Here is a 10,830-nt window from a genome sequence, read left to right on the forward strand (position 1 = left end):
TTAATAAAAATTTGATAGCTTAGTAACTAAATAAATAATTTTTTTGATTATTATATATATAATTTCGATAGGGGTAGCGAAGCACACCGGGTATTTGGCCGAACAAATTTGCTTTATAAACTAATATGTAACTGAACGGAATTTTTGGTCACAATAAAATCAATGATATCAACGTTTTTGATAAGGATAGAACCAGAATTTCTTCAAACTTTCATATTTAATTGTTTGTTATTTACAACATTTTTTTATAATATTCTATTTTTGGTATTTTTACAAATAAAACCGTATAAAAAAAATAGTTGTGTAGTAATTTTTACTTGGAATTGTACAGGAGGATTGCAAAAGACCAAAACCACCAATTATGGCGACTTTTTATGAATATTACTACTATAAGTCTAGAACTAATGGTACTATTAATTTTTCAAACACACTCAATGTTAATTTGAGCATTATGATGGTATAGGAAAGTTTACAGTTGGGAACTAGTACTGGTAATTTTGGTACTAGTTCCATTGCCTGTGGGGTATTTACATATTTCATTTCAAATTCACAAATTTGGTATTGTTTTTTGTGAAATCTTTAAGCTTATTTAAAATTATAATTATATATAATTCTCGATTTTTGATGAACTCTACAATTGTTTTTAATAAGGGATTTCTGTTGCAATATTTTTCACACTGAAAAGATAAATGACATGTAGATAGAGGGTATGTATCAATTTGTCATTCCGTTTGTAACACTAAGAAATATTCATCTAAGACCCAACAAGGTATATATTCTTGATGCTTATGAAATTCTGAGTCGATCTAGATATGTCCGTCCGTCTGTATAAAACACGCTCACGTTTTTTTCCATCGGTCCACAATTGGTCAATTTGATAAAAAAAAAAAAAAAAAACTAAACAAAAAATTGAAGTGAAAGAAGTGAAAATAATATTTTTTTTATAACAGTTATTTTCAAACATGAAAAAATTTTTAAACTTTGAAATCCTTTTATAAGGACATAAAAATCGGAGTACGCAATTCTATAAGTGGAATCTATTTTCACATGCTTATCAACATTTCCATGTGTGAATGCTTTTTTCAAAATTGTTACAGGGTGTATATGAAGAAAATTAGTGTTAAAAACAAAAATGGCATCTAGTTTCCTTTTATTCAAATAACCGAATAATTTTTAATTATCCGATTATTAACCGGCTAACGTAAAACCCCAAATACTTATTTGTCGAATAAACCGAATAAGACAAAAACCCGAATAATTGAATACCCTAGCTCCCATACAAGGTTCCCTCCCAAAAATCACTTAAACGCACATAACTCATTACCAAATTAAGATATTTATACAAAATTTGGCACAAATATAATTTTTTTCTACATTAATGTTACCGTAAAATTTTCTTCCGATCAGTCCACAATTGGTCATAGCTCCAATACAAGGTCCCCTCCCGAAAATCACTTATACGCTCATAACTCGCTACCTAATTAAATTTATAAAAAATTTGGCACAAATATACTTATTACATACATAAATTTTTTCCGGTCGGTCTACAATTGATCATAGCTGCAATACAAGGTTTTCTCCCAAAAATCGCTTGAAAATTTTGGCAAAAATATCACATTTATAGACGCAACTGTAACCGTAAGTTTTTTGCGTTTGGACCACTATTTGTTATATACATAACTCATTATTTAGAATAGAATTGTTACTTTTACGCATAGAAAAGTCATTGTAAAATTTTGATCAATCCACAAAGATATCCATGCAAAATTTGGCACAAATATTATTTTTATATACAGAAAATATACTTGAAATTTGTTTAACGATCATCCATAATAGTTGTTCATTTTCGAAAATTACGTAAACACTTTTTACTCATTACCAAATAAAGTTTTTTAAAAAATAAACCTTTTTTACTTCAGAAATGTTACTGTTAATTTCTTTATCCGATCGTTCCATCGAAAGCCATTTCCACAATATCGATCTCCTTATTCATGAAGATATTAGTCGCTTATTTTATGTTTAGTATGCAAATTTTCCAAGCAAAATTTCTATCTTCTTCTTTCTTCTTTATTAAACATTTCACTCACATGCAAATTATTAAATACCGCTAAACCATATTTTAGGGCGTTAATAACATATAAAAGAAAATGGTGTTTGTAATGTCCTTTCTATTAAAAAACACGAGAAAACATATTTTCACAAATATTTCATAATATAAAAAATTATTAATATAAAAGCAGCTGGCGGAGGGTATTTAAGATTCGGCTCGGCCAAATATAGCACTCTAACTTGCTGTAACTAAAGAGAAAAATTATAATTATACATAATTTTCGATTTTTGATGAAATCTACAGTTGTTTTTAAGGGATTTCTGTTGCAATATTTTTCATAATGAAAAGATTAATGATATGTAGATAATTTTGCAGGCATTCCTAAAATATTTATATTTTGAAAATCTAAGATTTGTTAACTTATTAACTATAGTTAAAGTGGTTGTACAAAATTATATAGATATAAAGTACAAAATATTTGAGTTGAAAAAACATAGACATTAGGCCAAACAAATTTGCTTTACAAACTTATATGTACCTGAATGGAATTTTTGGTCACAATAAAATCAATGATATCAACGTTGTTGATACGGATAGAACTAGAATTTCTTCAAACTTTCATATTTAATTGTTAGGTCTTTACAATTTAAAACCGTATAAAAAACTAGTTGTGTAGTAATTTTTACTTGGAATTGTGCAGTATCAAATTGGTTCTAAAGAATTCAATTGGGCCCACGTGTACTAGTATAAGTCTAGAACTAATGGTATTAGTAATTTTTAAAGCATACTCAATGTTAATTTGATCATACTGTACTGGTAATTTTGGCACTAGTTCCATTGCCTGCAGGGTATTTACATATTTCATTTCAAATTCACAAATTTGGTATTGTTGATATTTTTCCAATTTGATCTAAGAATTCCATTGAATTTCGTTACAAAATAGCTGAAAACTATGTATTTTTTTCACAAATAATCAAGATTTATTGATTTTGTGAAATAATTAAGCTTTATGAAATACGATAATTTTTTACAACCACTTTAACGAGTTAATTAGTTAACAAATCTTAGATTTCAAGAATATAAATATTTTAAGAATGGCTGCAAAATTATCTACATATCATTAATATTTTCATTATGAAAAATATTGCAACCGAATCCCTTAAAAAAACAATTGTAGATTTCATCAAAAATCGAGAATTATGTCTGTAGTAACTCAATGCATAAATAAATTAAAAAAATAAATTTAAAATACTTTTCGAAAAGAATTGAAAGTACGCATATTATAATTTCTGTGAAATTCAGATGTTATTAGTTTTCTTAGGAAGATATTTATAATATATTTGATTTTTTTAAATGTTCTCAACAACTTTACTTTAAACTTAAAAAAACTTAAGTCAAAATAACAATAATTGGTTAAGAGTATTTGCAAAATTTTATAAATATCATTATTCTGGTCGATATAAAAAAATATTGCAATAGAAATGACTCAAGAAATTATGAAAAATCATAAAGTCAAACGAATGGTATGAAATATGTTAAAAATCCATGGATTTGCAACCTTGGCATACATACATATTTGTATTAACTCATTGCATAAAAATGTAAAATTTTAAATACGCAAAGAATTCGAAGTAAACATATTATAATTTCTGTGAAATTTATTGAATTTTATTATTCATTTGTTTTTGTAACTAAAGATATGTTGATTTTGTGAAATCTCTAAGCTTATGAAAAATTATAATAATACCTAATTCTCGATTTTTGATGAACTCTACAATTGTTTTTTTAAGGAATTTCTGTTGCAATATTTTTCATAATGAAATGATTAATGATATGTAGATAATTTTTCAGGCATTCCTAAAATATTTATATTTTTGAAATCTAAGATTTGTTAACTTATTAACTCGTTAAAGTGGTTGTAAAAAATTATATTATTTCATAAAGCTTAATTATTTCACAAAATCTATCAATCAATCTTGATTATTTGTGAAGAACAATACATACTTTTTAACGACTTTGTAACGAAATTCAATGGAACGAAATTCAATGTGTAACGAAATTCAATGTGTAAACTGTTTCTAAAATCAAATATATATTTCAAGGTTGCAAATATTGTAAATAAATTCTTATATATACGACTTAAATTACTTGTTAAGTAAATTTGTAAAACTTATTTCATACTATTCGTTTGACTTTATGATCGTTTTTCATAAATATTAAATATTTTTACATTTGTTTTTTTCATGTGTCATTTGTATTGCAATATTTTTTATATCGACCAGAATAATGATATAACAAGTAATATTTCTATATTCGGCTGTGCCGAATCTTATATACCCTTCACCAAGTATGTTTTAAAAAGCAGTTTTTATTTATTTTGTATCTGTGCACACATGTCACACATACCATACACACAAACAAATATAAACTGTAGCAGAAAGAAATATTAACCGTTGTACTGTAATATTACGTCAAACTGTATTACCATCCTCAAACATATATCAGATGTATTACCATCATCTCGCCGATATCTGGGAACCTCTAAAAACTGATTTCAACAGACAGACAGACGGACATGGCTTAATCGACTCCGCTATCTATAAGGATCTAGAATATATATACTTTATAGGGTCGGAAAATTATTATAGAAATTACAAACGGAATGACAAACTTATATATACCCTTTTCACGAAGGTGAACGGTATAAAAATATTTATTAATTCGTGGTGATATAAAGTCAAACCAATTATAAAATTCAATGAATTTCATTGAACTGAAGATGTAAAATTAAACATTTTGTGAAGTAATATTCAAAATTTTAAGCAAATATTAAAATTTCTGTTTTAAATATATGAATAAAAATTCTGTGAAATTCATTAAATTTAATTTGACTTTTTGTTTTTCATTCAATAAAAATTCTGTGAAATTCATTGAATTTTATTTGACTTTCTGTTTTTCATAAATAATCGATATATAAATTTCACTAAAACTCTCAATTTACTAAAACGTTTAATTCTTAATTAAATAATATAGATTTCATATGAAGATTTCACGGATTGGAAAAATGATACAAAATTCCGATAAAATTGCAAAATTGCTCAACACAATTGCCTTGTTAACAACTGATGAAAAGGAGAAAAATAAAAGAAACAAAAAATATTAAAATGTCAACAAAATTTTTATAAATTGAAAAACATGAATGAAAAGATTATTTAAAATAGAAGCTAGTGTTGCATTTAAATATCAATTTATTATTTAAAATAAGATTTTAATAAATATCCCATTTCATTTTCTAATTTTTTAATTAATCACAATTTCAAGAAATATTAGCAAAAATGAAATCTTCCTAAATGTCAAAAATAAAAAGTATAAAACGGTGAAGATTTATTTGAATTAAATAGTAATGTAGATTTCGAAGATTGGAAAAATTAACATTTGTCCGAGAAAATTTGCAAAGTGCTTCGTACAGTTATTTTTCTTGGAAATATAATATCAAATTTGCAATTTTTCTTGAAATTTTGTAGTGTTTATATATTACCACGAATTAATTAATATTTTTATTTGCTAGAGTGTACTACGGCATTAGAAACAAACAAATTTGCAAAATAAACTAAACAATTGTTTCCTTAAGTATTACTGAAATATTTGATATTTTTTAAATGTTCTCAAAAACTTTATTTACATACTCAAGAAAGACAAATTTTTATATTTAATAATTCTTTGTATATTTAATAACTAGCTAATACCTATTAGGTACTCATGATATAAATTCGGTTGCCATTTTTTAAATGCAGCTCAAATCTAAAAAAAACAATGAAGATATGTATTGACTACTCATTAGAGTGTCCCGTAAGACAGTACTTTTGCAAATCATATATAAATAGGTAGTCCTCTCAAATTATGCATATAAAGCATTGCAAATAAAAAATTTGGATGAATTCATCTTTCGATATCTTTTTATACTTTTAGAAAATTATTTTTTGCAAGCTTTTCAAATTAAATTTGTATAAATGGATGCATTTGAGAAACAATGATGAGACAAAAACTGTGGTTTTACTCTTTAATGAACAACTCAAAATTGTTTGTCAAATTAAAGTTGCTTTGTTATCTCTGTCAAAATTCAAGGACTTTTCATATTTTCCTAGAACAGTATTTTGTTCCTTTATAAGAATTTTAAAATCTTGCATAACCCAAATTTTTCATGATTTTGTCCAGAATTTTTCATAATCGTTTCAGATTTTCTTGAATTGCATGTAATTTTTCAAATAGCAAGGAAATCGCTTGAAATTTTGTATGGTTAATGGTATGTATTTTTGTAGTTAATAAAATGCCCCGAAGCCCTTTTGCTTCTTTACAATTCAAAGTAAAGTGTGACCAGATTTAAACTGAAGAGTTCTTAAAATCTACTGTACGTTGAAAAATTAAAACAATTAATATGAAATTGTCCTTTGTTCCCTACAAGTGATTGAAAATGCTGATTTCAGAATAATTTCTCGAAGATAGTTTCTAAAATTTGTCTACAAATTAGTCAAAATTTTCCATAAAATTCGGCATATTAATAGGTGTGACCTCAGAAGTTAAAAAAGACTCTATATTATATTGATTAAACGCTATGCATATTTTTATGTTCACTTTTAGAATACCAGCTATAACACCAAAATTCTAGGCTAAATATAAAAAATATGAACCGATTTTCAAGAAATTTGGTAACATACAGTGTATTTTTGGAATCAACTTTTTGATCTGTATTTTATGCTTCATGAAATTTAGTATGACAATAGTTCAATCGTGCAAGGTTAGGTTAGTTTGAGAAAGAGAATGTTTAATACATCAAAACCAAAAAAATACACCTGTGTTGTGATCTTAATGAAATGCAATGACTTTTTTCTGTTTACTTTTTGTTACATTTTTAATGGTAAAGACCATGATATATACTTCTTATATTGTATGAGAATTATTATTTAGTTAAATTTTTAATCAAAAATTTATTTTTATTTGAAAACGCTATAATGTTTAACTAACTTTGCGATTACGTAAAATAAAAATCTGTAAACAATTTAATTTATTATCAAAAATCATCTAAAGCGTAAAATCGGTTGTAGATCCGTATATAATACTCTCATCACTTAAATTTTTCACCGGAAAGCTATTCTTATTTCAAAACCTGTAATCGGCTGTATATCCTCAAAAAATAACTATTTGAAAACAGAATCGGATGTAATTTCCTACGATCGAGAAAATAACATATGAACATTTTTTATCAAAATTATATTGTTGTGGATCCATATATAAGACTCCCATCACTTATATTTTCGTCCGGAAAACTATTTTTATTTCAAAACCTGTAATCTGCTGTGTATCAGAAAATAACTATTTTAAATCAGAATCAGATGTAGTTTCCTAGGATCCTAAAATAGGGTAAATGATATATTCATATTAAATTTTCACAAAAATCCGAATTTAAATTAAATCTATCTAGAAAATCATTCTAATCTCCCTTTAAAATTTCCATTTATACAACTTTTAAAAATTTACTTTAAATAACTCTCAATTCGAGAAAACAATAAAGATGCGCAATCAAAATATAAATTATATAAATTTATTGTTAAATCGGTATAACAATAAAAATCTGTGATCAGTTAAATATAATAATGAAAATTTATCTTGATATAAATTCGGTTGCTACTTTTTAAATGCAGCTCAAATCTAAAAAAACCATGAAGATAAGATCATTAGAGTGTTCCGAAAGACAGCACTTTTGCAAATCTTATATAAATAGGTAGACCTCTCAAATGAAGCATATAAAGCATTCTTCATATAAAATTTGGCTGAATTGATCTTTCGATATCTTTTTATACTTTTAGAAAATTATCCACCAAAAATTCTGCACAACTTTTTCTATACGTAGCGCCGTATTTATTGCAAGCTTTTCAAATTAAATTTGTATAAATGGATGTATTTGAGAAACAAAGATGAGACAAAAACGGTGGTTTTACTCTTTAATGAACAACTCAAAATTGTTTGTCAAATTAAAAGTTATATTGTTTTCTCTGTCAAAATTCAAAGACTCTTCATAGTTTCCTAGGACAGTAATTTTGTTCTTTTTTAAGAATTTTAAAATCTTGCAATGAGCCCAAATTGTCCAGAATTTTTCATAATCGTTTCAGAGTTTCTTCAATTGCATATATTTTTTCAAATAGCAAGAAAATCGCTTGAAATTTTTTATGGTTAATGGTACGTATTTTTGTAGTTAATAAAATGCCCCGAAGCCTTTTGCTTCTTTACACCAGGGGCACTACAATTCTAAGTAAAGTGTGACCAAATTTAAACTGAAGAGTTCTTAAAATTAAAACAATTGATTTGAAAGTGTCCTTAGTTCCTTACCAGTGATTGAAAATGCTGATTTCATTAGATAGTTTCTTTAATTTGTCTCCAAATTAGTCAAAATTTGCAAATTTAAGCTCATTATCAATTTGTAAAGAACTTTTTGATCCAGAAACTGACTTTAAGTATTAAACAAAATGCGGAAAAATATAATAATTATTTTATCGTTATAAGCTAAAATTTGACATCTATTTAAAGAAAGTATAATCATTAAAGGTAGAAAAATACTCTTTTTCATTTTCAAAGAAACCCGGGCAACACCGGGTATACCCAGCTAGTTTCATTTAAATTCTAAAATAATATATTAATGATATATTTACTTCTTACTTGCTAAAAATTAATATATACTTTTAGTCTTAAAGAATAATTTTTATTCTAATGCCTTGGGATGTACAATATTTTGTTACCCTCTAGTATAAATAAAAAACCCAATAATTTTCCAGATTAACAATATGTTACATATGAGAGATTCCAAGCAAATTATTGCAGGTTCGCCAATTTCTATCTATCTATGAAAAATTTGAATGATCTAAAAGTTTTCAAGATATACGAAATCTTGTATTGAATTCATATATGTGGTGTCAAGCCCCCCACTGAAATCCCGCCCGTTATTTTCTAAATGTTCACATGGATGTCAAAGTTATTCATATAAAATTGGAGGATTCTAGCTCAAATAGTTTCTTAGATAACTATTTTTCCTATTTAATTCATTAGCTCTCCAGATTAAAGTCCGCAATTTACCCTCAAAATGTTCAGATGAATTTTAAATTAATATAAGCAAAATTTGATGAATCTAGTTCTATATTTTCCTAGATAAACAATATTTTGTATTTTATTCATAGTCCCCATTAATAGATCGCTCGTTATAATCTAAATGTTCAGATGAATATAAAAATTCTGCAAGTGAAATTTAATGATTCTATCTCTAACAGTTTCTCACATATACAAATTTTTATATTTTATTCATATGGGCGCTGCAAACAGATGAAAGTTTGCTCTGAATGTTGAAGTTCTTGGTGCAAAATTTTAAGAATTTAGTTATATAAGTTGTATATAAGTTGTAATAGTTTCCAATATAAACGAATTTTTGTATTTAATTTATTTTTATCCTAAATAATTTTATCCTAAACAAGTTAGATTGCTATATTCGGCTGTGCCGAATCTTAAATACCCTCCACAAGCTACTTTTATGTTATTACTTTTCTAATTGATCAAATATTTGTAGCAAAAAGTTTTCTCAAGTCTTTAAGAGAAAAAAAATTTAAAAGTTAAATCTATTACAATTCGAATATTTATTGAACATTATAAATTTAGTTATTTGCATACATGTGTGAAAGATTTAGAGATTTTCAAAATGCAAATACATATATAATTTTGTTCTACAAAAAATTTTGTTCAACACAAATTGATAATGCTCTTTAAATACGGTTAAAGCGCTTTTAGGGGCTGGATTTAGTATAGTAGAAATATAATTTTTTTATACAAAACTAATATTTTTGCCAAATTATGTATCAATAGCTTTATTTGGTAATAAGTAATGTGCGTTTAAGAAATTTTCATAAAAGGGAGTATGGGAGCTACGTTCAATTATGTATTTAAAGACCAAGTTCCAGAATTCTGTATATCATTACTTGGTAATAAATATTGTGAGTCTAATTTTCTGGACCTAGTATGAGAGCTATGACCAAATATGGACCGGTTCTAAAACAATATTATAGTGAATTTATCTATATAAGAGCAATATTTTTGCTAAATGTATTGATATAAATTTTGGTTATGAGTTATGTGCGTTTTTTCTGATTTTCGTAAGGGAACCTCGTATGTGTTTTTCTAAAAGGGACCTTATATGGGAGCTATGATCAATTATGGGCCGATCGGAAAAACATTTCACAATATTATTTTTCTGTATATGAGCAACACTTGTGCCAAACTTTATATGGATATCTTAATGTAGTAGTAAGTTATGTGCGTTTAAGTTATTTCGGGAGGGGACCTTGTATGGGTCCAAATGACCCATATGGACCGATCCAAAAAAACTTTAATTTTAATATTTCTGTATATAAGAGCAATACTTGTACCAAATTTTATATGAATATCTTAATTAAGTAATGAGCTATGTGCGTCTAAGTGATTTTCGGGAGGGGACCTTGAATGGGAGCCATGATCAATTATGGACTTATCCAAAAAAATTTTCTCTTCATAAATTATATTGACATAAGTGATTTTCCATATTTCTCCCGACCCCCCATATAAGATCCTCTTCAGAAAATTACTTTAAGGTTTATTTCTGACTCAAAAATGTGAGTACACCAGTAAAATTCTACATAAACAATTTTTGTGCGAGCTTAAAGCTCTTTATCAAATTTTATAAGGATCGGTCTTTAATTAACCCTATC

This window comes from Lucilia cuprina, chromosome 4 (genome assembly GCF_022045245.1).
Source record: "Lucilia cuprina isolate Lc7/37 chromosome 4, ASM2204524v1, whole genome shotgun sequence".
In the NCBI taxonomy this organism is placed as follows: Eukaryota; Metazoa; Arthropoda; class Insecta; order Diptera; family Calliphoridae; genus Lucilia; species Lucilia cuprina.